Raw genomic sequence first — 14,323 nt, forward strand, 5'->3', positions numbered from 1 at the left:
ATGGTTGTACAGAAGACTTGATGTGTTCTCTGCCTGTCTGTGTGAATCTCAGTGAATCCCATCTTGACTGAGTCATAACCTCATACCTGATCAGTGAGAGTCATCTGTGTGAGTGGCTAACCACTCCCCACCTCCCAACAGAACTGTCCCCCACAGGGATTTGAGTGCATTTTGATTGAAATGCACTTACATTAGCATTAAGCTCTTTATTATTATTTTTAAGACTAAATCATCCCACCTTAGCTGGGGTCATGTTACTGTGTACTGTGTTTAATGGGTACCGTTCTTGTTCTCATCACTTATCTGATTGCTGTGCTGTTTCCTCTGTGGGAAAGAGAATTGCCCTTCAGGTGAGGGAGTGCCATCCTGGGACATTATGATGCTGTGGCTCTAGGAAGTCTTAGGAATGATGGCAGTCTTGTGCTCAAGTCACCTGTGCTCACAGGATGAGTGCTGAAGGACTGTAAGGGCATGAAAAATTGATGGAGAATTAATGCCTTGTAAAGAAAATCCTCTAGGGCCTGCCCAGTGGCTCAGAGGTAAAGAATCCGCCTGCCAACGCAGGAGACATGGGTTTGATCCCTGGGTCGGGAAGATGCCCTAGAGAAGGAAATGGCAACCCACTCCAGTATTCTTGCCTGGAGAATCCTATGGACAGAGGAACCTTCTGGGCTACAGTCCAGGGGGTCACAGAGAGTTGGACACGACTGAGCGACTGAGCACCCACACACGAACAAAGCCTGTACTGTTTTAAATAATGACCCCCTCACGTTCAGAGAATATATATGAAGATTTTCTAACGTGAGTTAGAGCCATTTAAGACTGATAAAGAAGGAGTAATAGAGGACTTAGGACAGGCTGTTCATTTAGCTGTGACGTGAATAGACTGCTCTGCATGAGAGGTCCTCCTGGCCTTTGAAGGAGGAAGCTGAAGTGGAGAGGTTACATGGTGCGCTCAGAGTCACAAAGGTGAGCAGAAACAGGCGGGACCATTCTGACAGCACCGCTGGCGATCTTCCCTCTGCAGGGCGGTCTTTCCCCTGGCATCCTGTGTCAAATAAATAAAATGAGTTGTATTTTATTTATTTTTTGGGTGCACCGCACAGCATGTGGAATCTCAGTTCTCTGACCAGGGATCGAACCTGTGCCCCCTGCATTGGAAGCACAGAGACTTAACCACTGGATCACCTGGGGAGTCCCCTGATTCTCCTTTATGACAAGATGAAACATTCAGATTTAGAACATGAAAGCTTAAGTCATGTATTAACTGATTAAATCATTTGTTCAGAAATCTATCAAGGACTTCACATGTGTAAAGCACCTGTGTGTTAGTTGCTCAGGTTGTGTCCAGCGGTTTGTGACCTCATGGACTGTAGCCCACCAGACTCCTTCGTCCATGGAATTCTCCAGGCAAGAATATCCAGTTCAGTTCAGTCCCTCAGTCATGTCCGACTCTTTGTGACCCCATGAATTGCAGCACGCCAGGCCTCTGTCTATCACAAACTCCTGGAGTTTACCCAAACTCATGCCCATCGAGTCGGTGATGCCATCCAGCCATCTCATCCTCTGTCGTCCCCTTCTCCTCCTGCCCCCAATCCCTCCCAGCATCAGAGTCTTTTCCAATGAGTCAACTCCTCGCATGAGGTGGCCAAAGTATTGGAGTTTCAGCTTCAGCATCAGTCCTTCCAATGAACACCCAGGGCTGATCTCCTTTAGGATGGACTGGTTGGATCTCCTTGCAGTCCAAGGGACTCTCAAGAGTCTTCTCCAACACCACAGTTCAAAAGCATCAATTTTTGGGCGCTCAACTTTCTTCACAGTCCAACTCTCACATCCATACATGACCACTGGAAAAACCATAGCCTTGACCAGACCACCCAGGGGATCTTCCTGACCCAGGGATCAAACCCAGATCTCCTGCATTGCAGATGGATTCTTTACCATCTGAGGCAATGGGTTTCCTATAAAGCACCATGCTAGGAGCCAGAGTAGGATATCAAGATCACCCAGCCGTCAGAGCTTATAAAATATGTTTAATAATAGCTTTGATATACAAGACAGAATTCATTCAACAGACTTTGGGGGAGGGTCACTGTGGTGTTCTAGGACTGGCCTAGACACTTGGAAACATTTAGCTGTTTATCAATTTGTGTTTCACTTTGAATCACCTAGTCTGTGCCCGGCACTGTTGTAGATGCTGGGAAGAAAGATGAGATCAACGCAAGCGAACCGTGTTCTCACTTAGTATGTTCTAGTGGGAGAGACACAATAAACAAGCAAGAGAAGACTTGTTCTGCAGGGAGTGGAGCCTGGATGGTGTGCGGAAAGCTGCCTATGTTAGATTGCAGAGATAAATGATTTGATCCTTGCCCTGGAGGAGGCTGGTGTGTAAACAGTGAACTACAGTAGAATCAATATGTGCAGTGGTTCATGTAGGAGTGAAACGCTGTGGGTGACTGGAGGGATGTGAAACCTGAGGGTCGGCAGGGAGCTGCCCGAACCAGGTGTGTGTTTGGGATGGGGATTGTGGAGCAGCCTCAAGCACAGGCTAGACAGGGAGGGACTGAGGACAGGGTGTGCTAATTCCTCTCTGGGCCAACAGCCCTCGACAAGTGCAGGACAAGTGCAGGAGGAGGAGAGGAGGAAGTGTTACTTCTCACAGAAGTACAGAAGGCTTCCTGAGGGAGGTGACATTTCAGCTTGGTCCTTAAACATGCAGATGTGAAGGGAAGGGCGTCTCATGGATATACCACCATGAACAAAAGGGAAGATCGAGCTTCTAGCAGGAGTGGCTAGACTTAAGGGCTTATAGACTGCCTGGAGCATGAGCTATGTGAGAAAGAAAGCCATGGGTGCTTAGGTAGACAGATTTGCTTCAGGTAAGTGGAGGGAACCTGTTACAAGTTTTTCTTTCTTTTTTTTTAAAGTGGACTGACATAGTCACAACCTTAGGAACATTCTTCTGCAGTAGCATATATAAGAAATTGGAGTGGAGAGAGAGATAGCTGGGAGATAATTCACGAAGGCATGTGATCTGATGGCCCTGAGGTATTGGGGATATGATCTAGAAAAGTGGGCCTGGGCCGTGCACAGGTAGAATAGTAAGGCAGACTACTGATCGGATGTGGGCCGTTAAGGAAAAGGAGGAGAAAACTGATTGCAAGGATGTAAGCCCAGATCACTAAGAGGATAGGATTTTTCTTGCGGGTGGGGGGTGGGGAGGGAACACTATAAGGAATGCAGAATCTTTGTTCCCCAACCAGAGATCAAACCTGTGCCCTCTGCAGTGGAAGCACAGAGTCTTAACCTCTGGACCGCCAGGAAAGTCCTGAGGATAGGGTTTTTATGACAAGCTGAGGATGACAGAAGGAAAAATGTGTTTGAGAGGTCAGATAAGTTAGATTAGTTTGGGACTCGTGGAGTTGGTACTGGTGGGGTAGTTGGTACTTGAGGTAGAAATGTCAGATAGGTAAATGAAGATAATACTTTAGCTCTGGGTTAGAAGGTGTAGGTTGGAATGGTAATAGAAAGTGAAAGTGAAAAGTGGTTCCATTTGTGGGCTAGATCACAGTGACCAGGGACTGACTTGTTCAAAGAAAGGGGGTGATGATGGAAACTTAGGAGCATCATAATTTTGGTGATTTATTTTAATTTTTGTTCTTGCACTTCGGTGCTAATAATCTCCTAAACTACACTGGTTGGATTTCCAGCTTTTTACTCTAAGCTCAGTCCACCATGTTGCTGGGGAAAATTTGGTCTCCTGGGCTGTTTGATCTTGATTCCATTGTAGAATTTGGTTTTAATCTGGGACAACATTAAAAAAAAACACAAAAACAAAACCAGCTTTGTGACTGTATTTGTGATATTGGGAAATTTTTCCATCATGTCTTTCTGCGTCTCCTAGAGCAGCTGTTTTATAGCAAGTGTTCGGAAACAGCTTTGCTTCCCTGGAGGAGTGGAAATCTTTGTTCCTCATAGAAAATCATATAACTGATCACATTTACTTTTTAATCTTGGCTGCTAGGAAGCACTCAGATTCCCTGCTTACCTGTAGTCACTGTGTAGGACTCAAATAGGTCTCCATATCTGAGTTCTATACCAATATCTCTTATGCCAGGCACAGTCGTCATTTTCTTCTCTAATTTATGCATTTCTTGGTCATGAGTCTTTAAAAATATCACTGTTTCACACATTTGCGTGGCATCCCTGTGCAGGGGTCATGCTAATCTCTGGATTGTTCCAGTTTTAATGTATGTGTTTCCCAAGTGAGCTTTGCTTGGTCATGATTTTTAATTTCCTTCCGTAATACATACATTCCTCAGACCATCTCAGAGTCTTTGTAGAATGAGATGTGCAGGCGTGCTAAGTTGCTTTAATCGTGCCCAACTCTATGTGACCCTATGGACTGTAGCCCACCAGGCTCCTCTGTCCATGGGATTCTCCAGGCAAGAATGCTGGAGTGGGTTGCCATGCCCTCCTCCAGGGGATCTTCCTGACCAGGGATCCAGTCTGCGTCTCTTAACTCTCATGCATTGGCGGTGGATACTTTATCACTAGCACCACCTGGGAAGAATGAGATGAGGACTAAATAAATAGTGCTGTTCACGGTATGAATGAGTTATATGTAGGGTGTTATAGGTCAGTACGTAAATACAGAAACTCATCACATTTTAAATTTATATGTTCTTTGTTCTCTATGAACTTTGTATTAATTGATAGTTTTTTTAGGAAAATGATATATATAGTCATAGACAATAAAACTAAATGAAAAATGATGCAACAGCAGGAGCCAAGTTCATGTGTAAATGTTTGCACACTGACCCAGTCCACTCTGCCTCTTGATGAGTTATTCATTTCTAGGTGAATGAGTCTTTGTAAAATTGTTGGAATTTTTGGTCAGTCTTTCATATGTTGTAATAATTGTTTCATTTGGAAACTTGGAGTTGATGTTATTAATGGCTTGGGAGTAATCGTTGCAATTTGAGCTGACGTGATCTAGTAACACTTTTATTTCCAATCAATGTGTACAAATCCTGCCTCAAAAGACTGGATATTGTTCACTGTGAGCAATGAGCAGGTCACTGGTTGGGTAAAAAGAATTGACCTCTTTCTGCCAATCATTGCTGAATTCTGTCCTCTAAAGAAGTGTCTTTTCTTTTTTAGGAGGAAACTTTTGCCTTCAGTGGTTAGATCCTTTATAACAAAAGTCTTTTAAATTAGAAAAGCTAAATAATTAAGGGGTATCTGTGATTATTAAATTTGCCCTGGGTAGCCTCCAGCAGAAATTCACTGCCCCCCCAACCCCACACACCAATTTTAAACTTGACAAAGTCTCGTCCTTCTCTCAAACAACCCTGTCCTTTCTTATAAAATGGGAAAACTATGAACCCAAGCTGAGATAAATTTAAGTGGTACAGAAAATGAGAAGTGAAAGGCAAAGGAAAAAAGGAAAGATATGCCCATTTGAATGCATAGTTCCAAAGAATAGCAAAGAGAGATAAGAAAGCCTTCCTCAGCAAAGAAATAGAGGAAGACAATAGAATGGGAAAGACTAGAGATCTCTTGAAGAAAATTAGAGAAACCAAGGGAACATTTCATGCAAAGATGGGCTCAATAAAGGACAGAAATGGTATGGACCTAACAGAAGCAGAAGAGGTGCCAAGAATACACAGAAGGACTGTACAAAAAAGGTCTTCACGACCCAGATAGTCACGATGGTGTGATCACCAGCCTAGAGCCAGACATCCTGGAATTCGAAGTGAAGTGGGCCTTAGGAAGCATCACTACGAACAAAGCTAGTGGGGGTGATGGAATTCCACTTGAGCTATTTCAAATCCTAAAAGATGATGCTGTGAGAGTGCTGCACTCAATATGCCAACGAATCTGGAAAGCTCAGCAGTGGCCACAGGACTGGAAAAGGTCAGTTTTCATTCCAATCCCAAAGAAAGGCAATGCCAAAGAATGCTCAAACTATGGCACAATTGCACTCATGTCACACGCTGGCAAAGTAATGCTCAAAATTCTCCAAGCCAGACTTCAACAGTCCGTGAACTGAGAACTTCCAGATGTTCAAGCTGGATTTAGAAAAGCCAGAGGAACCAGAGATCAAATTGCCACTATCCCTTGGATCATTGAAAAAGCAAGAGAGTTCCAGAAAAACATCTATTTCTGTTTTATTGACTGTGTCAAAGCCTTTGACTGTGTAGATCACAATGAACTGTGGGAAAACATTACCTGCCTTCTGAGAAATCTGTATGCAATTCAAAAAGCAACAGTTAGAACTGGACATGGAACAACAGACTGGTTCCAAGTCAGGAAAGGAGTGCATCAAGGTTGTATATTGTCACCCTGCTTATTTAACTTATATGCAAAGTATATAACGTGAAATGCCGGGCTAGATGAAGCACAAACTGGAATCAAGATTGCCGGGAGAAATATCAATAACTTCAGATACGCAGATGACACCACCCTTATGGCAGAAAGTAAAGACGAACTAAAGAACCTCTTGATGAAAGTGAAAGAGGAGAGTGAAAAAGTTGGCTTAAAACTCAACATTCACAAAATTAAGATCATGGCATCCAGTCCCATCACTTCATCACAAATAGATGGGGAAACAGTGGAAACAGTGGCTGACTTTATTTTTGGGGACTCCAAAGTCACTGCAGATGGTGACAGCAGCCATGAAATTAAAAGATGCTTGCTCCTTGGGAGAAAAGTTATGACCAACCTAGATGCATATTATAAAGCAGAGACATTACTTTGCCAACAAAGGTCTATCTAGTCAAAGCTATGGTTTTTCTAGTAGTCATGTATGATGTGAGAGTTGGACTATAAAGAAAGCTGAGCGCAGAAGAATTGATGCTTTTGAACTGTGGCGTTGGAGAAGACCCTTGAGAGTCCCTTGGACTGCAAGGATATCCAACCAGTTCATCCTAAAGGAGATCTGTCCTGGGTGTTCATTGGAAGGACTGATGTTGAAGCTGAAACTCCAGGACTTTGGCCACCTCATGCGAAGAGTTGACTCATTGGAAAAGACCCTGATGCTGGGAAAGATTGAGGGCAGGAGGAGAAGGGGATGACAGAGGATGAGATGGTTGGATGGCGTCACTGACTTGGTGGTCATGTGTTTGAGCGGGCTCCAGGAGTTGGTGATGGACAGGGAGGCCTGGCGTCCACGGCTTCCCAGATGGTTGGACATGGCTGAGCGACTGAACTGACTGAACTGAAAACTTTGTGCTCAGTCGCTTCAGTCGTGTCTGACTCTTTGCGACCCCACGGACTGTAGCCCTCCAGGCTCCTCTGTCCATGGGATTCTTCAGGCAAGAATACTGGAGTGAGTTGCCGTTTCCTACTCCAGGGGGTCTTCCTGACCCAGGGATGCAGTCTGCATCTCTTACATCTCCTGCATTGGCAGGCAGATTTTTTGCCACTACCACCACCTGGGAAGAAGTGGTACAAACAACTTTGTAGAATTAAGTGAATATCAAGTGAGATATTTTTAGGACCTTTGTCTTTTAAAATAGTGATTCTAAGACTTGTCACTTTTCACATCAGAATATCTTTGTGATTCTGTTTGTGTAAGGATAAAGGAATTCAGTTAAATAGCACAGTGGTTTTTACATATTTAGACCCTATGTCCAGGTGGTGCTGGTGGTAAAGAACCTGCCTGCCAACGCAGGAGATGTAAGAGACGTGGGTTCAATCCCTGGATCGGGAAGAGTCCCTGGAGGAGGGCGTGGGAACCCACTGCAGTATTCTTGCCTGGAGAATCCCCATGGACAGAGGAGCCTGGCGGGCTGCAGTCTGTGGGGCCGCACAGAATCGGACACAACTGAAGTGACTTAGCTCGTAGGCACTCATTCCCCCCAGAGAAATGCAGTATTCTCAATGTGGCAGTCATGTTTCAGGGTCTTCTGCTGGTGTGGAGTTTGCAGTTGTGGTTGAGCTGAACCTGCTCTTCTGTGATGCGTCAGTGTTAGATTTCTTAGTTTTCATTAGAGCTTCTCAGCCGTCTTCAAACTCACCCTTATTTATTGTAAAAATATATCTGCAGGATTTTTATTACATTGAACAGAATCCTCTGTCAGTAACCATAGGTTGAATTGCTTTCCAATCTCAGTAGCAAAAATAGTTGTTCTTTCCCTGAGCAGCTGGTTTATTTTTACCCCAGGGACACTGAATCTTATGAGAGATCATGTTTCCGTCTACATGTTGGCTGCCGCAAAGCTCAAGTCCCTCCTCCCCCTTGAATGTCTCTAACACCTTAATTCAGGCTCTCCTTATACCTGTGGCTGCAGTGCTGGCCACAAGTGGTATACTTACCTAATCCTCCTGGTTTTAAGAGCTGTTTGAAGACAAGGATGCTGCACCTTTTGTTTATTTTCTTTACATGTTGTCCCAGTGTCTTGCACCATCTGGCACTCAAATAGTAGTCATTACTAGACCTTTCAAAAATAGCTTCACGTTGGGCCCTCCGTGGTGGTAAAGAGAAGGGGAAAGAAATACGTAGTGTGCCAGTGGAGGTTCTGAAATATGCTGAGGGTCAGAGGGATTGTATGTTTGAAAATATGGCGCAGTGAAATAGGATCCTTCTAAGTGTGAGAAAGGAAATGGCAGCCCGTTCCAGTGTTCTTGCCTGGAGAATTCCATGGACAGAGAAGCCTGGTGGGCTACAGTCCCTGGGGTCGCACAGAGTCAGACCCGGCTGAGTGACTGTCACTCATTTACTCAAGTATGAGAAAAGAATGCTGAATTTATGTTGGAACCAGCATGTGCTGCTTTCCTCTTTGTGTCTTATCTGAAGACACTGATGTGTCAAAGCTGAGAGCCCCGCATCTCCCTTACCTTGCCCCAGTAAGAAAGAGCAGTTCTCTTCTCTCCTAGGGAAAAGATAAGGCGTTAGGGGAGCGGCAGTTTTATCAGTAAAGGATTAGAAGTTGCTCTGAGATATGTGCAGACAGATAGTGTAGACGACCTACTGTGCTATGCCGATTACAGAACCTCTAAAATGTTTGTGAGCTGTAGCCAATGATCCATGTATCCAACTGTTATTCTTTATGATTAAATTCCAGTACAACCAGAGACTGTAGACAGATCCATGTGGTGAATTGTAATAGTATGTGACATGCAGTAAAAACTCTAATAAGAAAGTCCACTGAAATGAAAATGAACTTGGTAAACTGAAGGCAAAAAGATCATCAACTTTGGATACATGGTAACATTTTGTTTTATAATTGAATTTGCACAATCTGTGTATTATTGAAGAGGGAAATTTTGTTTTTTAAAAATTTTAAAATGTGTTATATTCTATTACAGTGTTATCAAATATTGTTGGTAAACACCGTGATTCTAATTTTTCTAAAATCTAATCTAAAATTTTAAACATCAGATGCTTAGAAAAATAAGGGAAAGAACTTTTTTCCACTGTATTTCTCTCTCCCTTCCCTTTCTCTGAAAAACCAAAGCATAAGGTTTGTTTAAGTGAAACAGAAATAGGAAAACCAGAATTTCGTTTCTTAAAAACTTTGCTTAAGGTCTTGAAGTAATTTCTTTGAAGTAGTATGTAGTTGAAAACATACTGCTGAGGACCCTTTTTAAAAAATTACTGAATTACCAGTTTCTCAGCATAATATTGATTATATTATATAGTTTCAAATTCCCTTTACTTCTAAAGCACATTTACTTCAAATGAAGCTTAAATAGTTGCATTCTGACATACAAATATAATCTAATTCTGCCAAGCCCCAGTGAAAAAATCTAGATGTCAGTTTTCTAATTAGTGGTAAGAATTATGCTCTATGAAGGTATGCATAAATAATTGAAGGGGTGGGGTGGTGTTAAAGCTACTCACTCTGGAGTCTGACTGCCTCACAGGGTTGTTGTGAGGATTAAATTAGTTTAGTTCATGACAAGGATTTAGAAGAGTGTCTGGCACACATGCTCTCTTTTAAGTGTTTGCTATTTTTGTTATTGCTATTATATAGCTAATAATATTATTATATTAGCTTTATATATAATTATATAATATATAAATGTAAAATATTATAGAAAATAAATATATTATGTAAATATTATACACTTATATAATATTAGCCATAAATAAATATTGCTATTTATTTATGTAATAAAAATATTTTTCCTTGCTTCCAATAGGGTTTGAAGTACTTTTGAAGTGGCTGAAGTGGCTTCTGCTATTAAAAATTACAAGCAGCTAGAGAGTTCTGGAACTCCCATTCTGCACCCTCCCCCTTAGCTAAATGCAGTTCCCTGGTGATGGGTCTCTGTTATTTAGGCCACAACAATTCTGTGTTGCTTTGATCTTACCTTCTGTGTAAACAAGAAGGTTGAGTTTGTATGTGTCAAATTCCTTGATCTGGAGTGGTAGAATTTTACAAGTGAAACGGGCATTAACCAGATAGTCTACTCTGTTAGGGAACTCGTCCCATCTTTTAGTTTCAATTAGTATTTGAGTTTTTTTCTTCTTTAGATTTTTCTTTTCTTTTTCTCTTACATCTTTTTTTCCCAAAACACTTTCTACATGCTTGTAGATACTGTATTTATTATGTTTGTTGTTTGTGTCTGTATCTCTCACAGGGGCAGGGGCCTGTATCCTTTTTTTGATTGTCTGGCACATCAAATAGGTCGCCAACTTGGTCGCCAAATAGGGAGCTCAATAAATGTTGAATAAATGAATGAACCTTCAATTACATAGTGGACGTTTCTATTAATTGATCACTTCTGATTCTCTTCTAAAATAACACTCTTTCATTTTCTTATTTCCACCAATGAATACTTTCATGTTACCAAGAGTAAAATCCTAGAGGCGTTGGCATCCATACCTGAGACAAAGTAAATTAAATGGTTCTCAGGGGTATTAAGACAGCCGCTGCTGTAGGTGCAGAAACAGTGGCAGTGCATTTCATAGAAGGTTGGTGGGCCTGGATTTTCTCAAAGAGAACCTTCTGGGCCAGAAGTAGAGGCAACTGCTTAACTGCTCAGGAAGTTTCTAAAGTTACCAAATCTTAATGCTGAACTTATAGATTCTGCTGGGTTAATGTTGCTGATACGCTTCCTTTGTCACGCTCGTTGCATTGGAGATTCCTTGCTGCTTCTGAACAGCATCCAGTGAGCTCCCCCAGAACTTTCCCGTTCCAGATCACATGCGTGCCCCTTGTCAGTTCTCTCCTCCACTGAGGCCTCTTCCTTGGCATCTCCTCAGCCATTCCCGTTCTTGCTTTAGTATCCCTTTGTTCACACTGAGCTGTGTTCATCACGCGCTCAGGTTTCCTCCTCCTCCATGTGTCCACACCTGCCTCTCTTAACCCACTAGGGAAGCTTTTCAGCCCTTGTGTATGTGAAGCCATCTCTGTCATGTTTTCGGCTCCCAAATGTTGCATTATCCTTGTGTTCCATTTGCATATTTCCTGCTTTCCCTACTTGATGATAACCTTTTTAAGGTAAAGACTAATGGAATAATGGAGTTGGGGGATCGTGGGGGTTAGGCAATGGTTAAAAATCAGAGCTAAAGCAACACCTGAACAAAACTGGAACAAAATTGATGTCATATAAGTGTCTTTTCCAGCCTGTGATGATGTTCTCAAGGGCTTTGGAAAGGCTGAGATCAAGTCCTTCATACTTTTTTTGGCATAAAAATGTCTTCTAAGTAATTAAATAATGGTAGTAACACCTAGTGATAGTAATGGCCTCAAATGATATTTGTTTGGAAATACAGGTAATTGGTGGGGGGCTTCCCAGGTGGTGCTAGTGGTAAGGAACCTGCATGCCAATGCCGGAGATTCGGGTTTGATCCCTGGGTTGGGAAAATCCCCTGGAGAAGAGCATGGCTCCCCACTCCAGTATTCTTGCCTGGAGAATTCCACAGACAGAAGAGCCTTGTGGGCAGGCTGCAGTCCATGGGGTCACAGAGTCGGACACGACTGAAGTGACTCAGCACGCATGCAAATGTATATAATTGACAGTTGAGTTGGCTGTGTGTGTGTGTGTATGCAATTTTACTGGTTTGTGAAGTCAGAAAGTCTAGGAAAGACAAGTCTGACTGGTAATCGTGGGAACATACACCCTCCATCCCTTTACCCTTCACGTGGGGGCCCTTCTCCTCCCTGCTCAGCTGCACCATGCAAACCTTCCTTGACTGACGATAGGGTTACATCCCAGTAAGTCCATTGTAAGTTCAACATATTCTAAGTTGAAAATGCATTTAATACACTGCACTTACTGAACACCATAGCATAGCCCAGTCTACCTTAAATGTGTTCAGAACACGTATATTGGGAAGAAACATCTAACACAAAGTCTATTTTTTAATAAAGGTAGTAGTATCTGGGGTAATGTATTGAATGTGTTAGGGAGTTAGAATAGGAAAAAGGAGTCCAGAATGGCGGTGGCTAAAAGACAAAGGGAAAAGCCCATGAAAATAGAACAAAAAGGTCCGAGGACCAGAATAAGGACCTTAGGTGAAGCAAACAGCCTCCTGGCTAGCCCAGTTTACATAGGGCAGGCTCAGGGGGAGGAGAAAAAAAAACATATAAAAAGTGAAACCAATATTGAGCCTCTGGCTCTCTTCTCTTAATGTCTTTTGGGTCGGCCTGCCCTCATGCCTCGACGATGTATTTTCCTTTGCTTGCCATATAAAACTGAGCTGTAACACTGGGTCCATCTGTCATTTCAAATTGCTATAGTGATAGTGAAGAACAAAATGATTGATGGGTGTGAATGGTAGTAAGTATATTGGTTGTTTACCCTTTTGTGCCTGACTGCGAGCTGCCCAGCATCACGAGAGTGTGTGTACTGCGTATCACTCTCATGGGACAAGATCAAAATTCAGAATTCCATGCACCATTTCCACTGAATGCATGCATGGCTTTCGCCCCATCATAAGGTACAAAAACCTTAAGTTGAACAATTCTAAGTTGGAAAATATCTGTATTCATTTTTCAAGGTCTCATATGGGCTTAAGATTTTCATGTTATGGTTTGACTCTGGTTATCCAGCCAGGAAATGCGTGAAAGAATTTCCTTCTATTTCTTGAACTTCAAAGAATATTTTTTTCTTGTTTGGTTCTGATTAATCTAGATAATGGCATTCTGTACTCTTTTCTAAGTAATTCAGCTTTATTCATGTCATGAAAAGAGAATTTTTACATGGCTTTCTAGTTTTTCAGGCTGATTGAAAAACTCAGTGGGAATACAAAACACATTGATTTGTTCTTTTTCTTCCAAATCTTGCACCATTTGTTCTCTTGTTCCATATCGTAAGGCAAGTTAACATTCTCCTCCTTTTCCAATTGTTCCACAATTTCAAGTTTTTGTTGAGTACACTGTATGTTTACTTCTAGATTTTGACATTTTAATTATTTGGAGCGTTTGATCACATATAATCGCCCTGATGTTCAGCAGTACTGCCTGGCTCCGTTTGTGTGGCGTGCTGACGGAATGACAGGCAGTGGGAGCCCGTGTTGTGTTCTGCCAGCCTCTCGGTGGAGGGAGACTCAGGGCATCCCCATGGCACAGCAGACAGTGTTCTGTCTCTTGGGCACCGTGTGGCTCCAGAAAGCAGACGCTTGTTGTTTTAGTCAGGGTTTATTGGTTGCAAAGAACAGAGGCCCTCCCAAATTAACTTCAATAGAACAGAAAAAGACTTAAAGATGTAGGAGTTAACAGCCCATCTCCATGATGTCAGTGGGTCCACTAGGGACTGGGGAATGGGCCCCAAAGAGCCAGGAATCGTGGTCTCATAGCCTCCTCTCTCATTTTGCCTTTCGTGTGTCTATTTCCTTCTGTTTCCCATGGGCTAACATGTTGATATCTGCCAGCCTTGACATGAGCTTTTGGTTTTAGGCCTGTGTGAGAGCCTATGTTTTTCCTAAGTCTTTTTCTCAAAAGAGAAGATTTGGTTGGCTCAGGTCAGCCTACAGTTCCATCCCCCTTGAACCAGGCAGCTACCATGGTTCTGTGTGTGACCTGTTGGGGCTGGGCTGGGGGCATTTAACATGGGGCCAGTCAGGGTTTCCCAGGTGGCCAAGTGATAAAGAACCTGCCTGCCCACACAGGAGATGCCAGTTCGATCCCTGGATACCCTTGAGAAGGAAACAGCATCCCACTCCAGCATTTTGCCTGGAGAATCCAATGGACAGAGGAGCTTGGTGGGCTACAAAGAGCCCATGGGGTCGCAGAGTCGGGCACTGCTGAGCACGTGTGCAATCAGGCAGCGTTTAGCTGGATATCACACCTACTTGCACTGGTTCTTGTCTCTAATCTAGTCTTGCCTGTTTTCTGTCCAGAATTTTGTCTTTTTTTTGTTGTTG

General features: G+C 42.8%; 1 protein-coding gene and 1 non-coding gene across 6 annotated transcripts in view; one reads left to right on the top strand and one right to left on the bottom strand.

Annotated features, from left to right (window-relative positions):
- Positions 1-14,323, top strand: part of FHIP1A (FHF complex subunit HOOK interacting protein 1A) — a 297,893-nt gene that overhangs the window by 20,716 nt on the left and 262,854 nt on the right. The window lies entirely within an intron of this gene.
- On the bottom strand, positions 4,170-4,271 carry LOC136146181 (U6 spliceosomal RNA). Its single transcript, XR_010658916.1, has one exon. It is a non-coding gene; the product is annotated as a U6 spliceosomal RNA (small nuclear RNA).

The sequence above is a fragment of the Muntiacus reevesi genome, chromosome 13 (assembly GCF_963930625.1).
Source record: "Muntiacus reevesi chromosome 13, mMunRee1.1, whole genome shotgun sequence".
Classification (NCBI taxonomy): domain Eukaryota; kingdom Metazoa; phylum Chordata; class Mammalia; order Artiodactyla; family Cervidae; genus Muntiacus; species Muntiacus reevesi.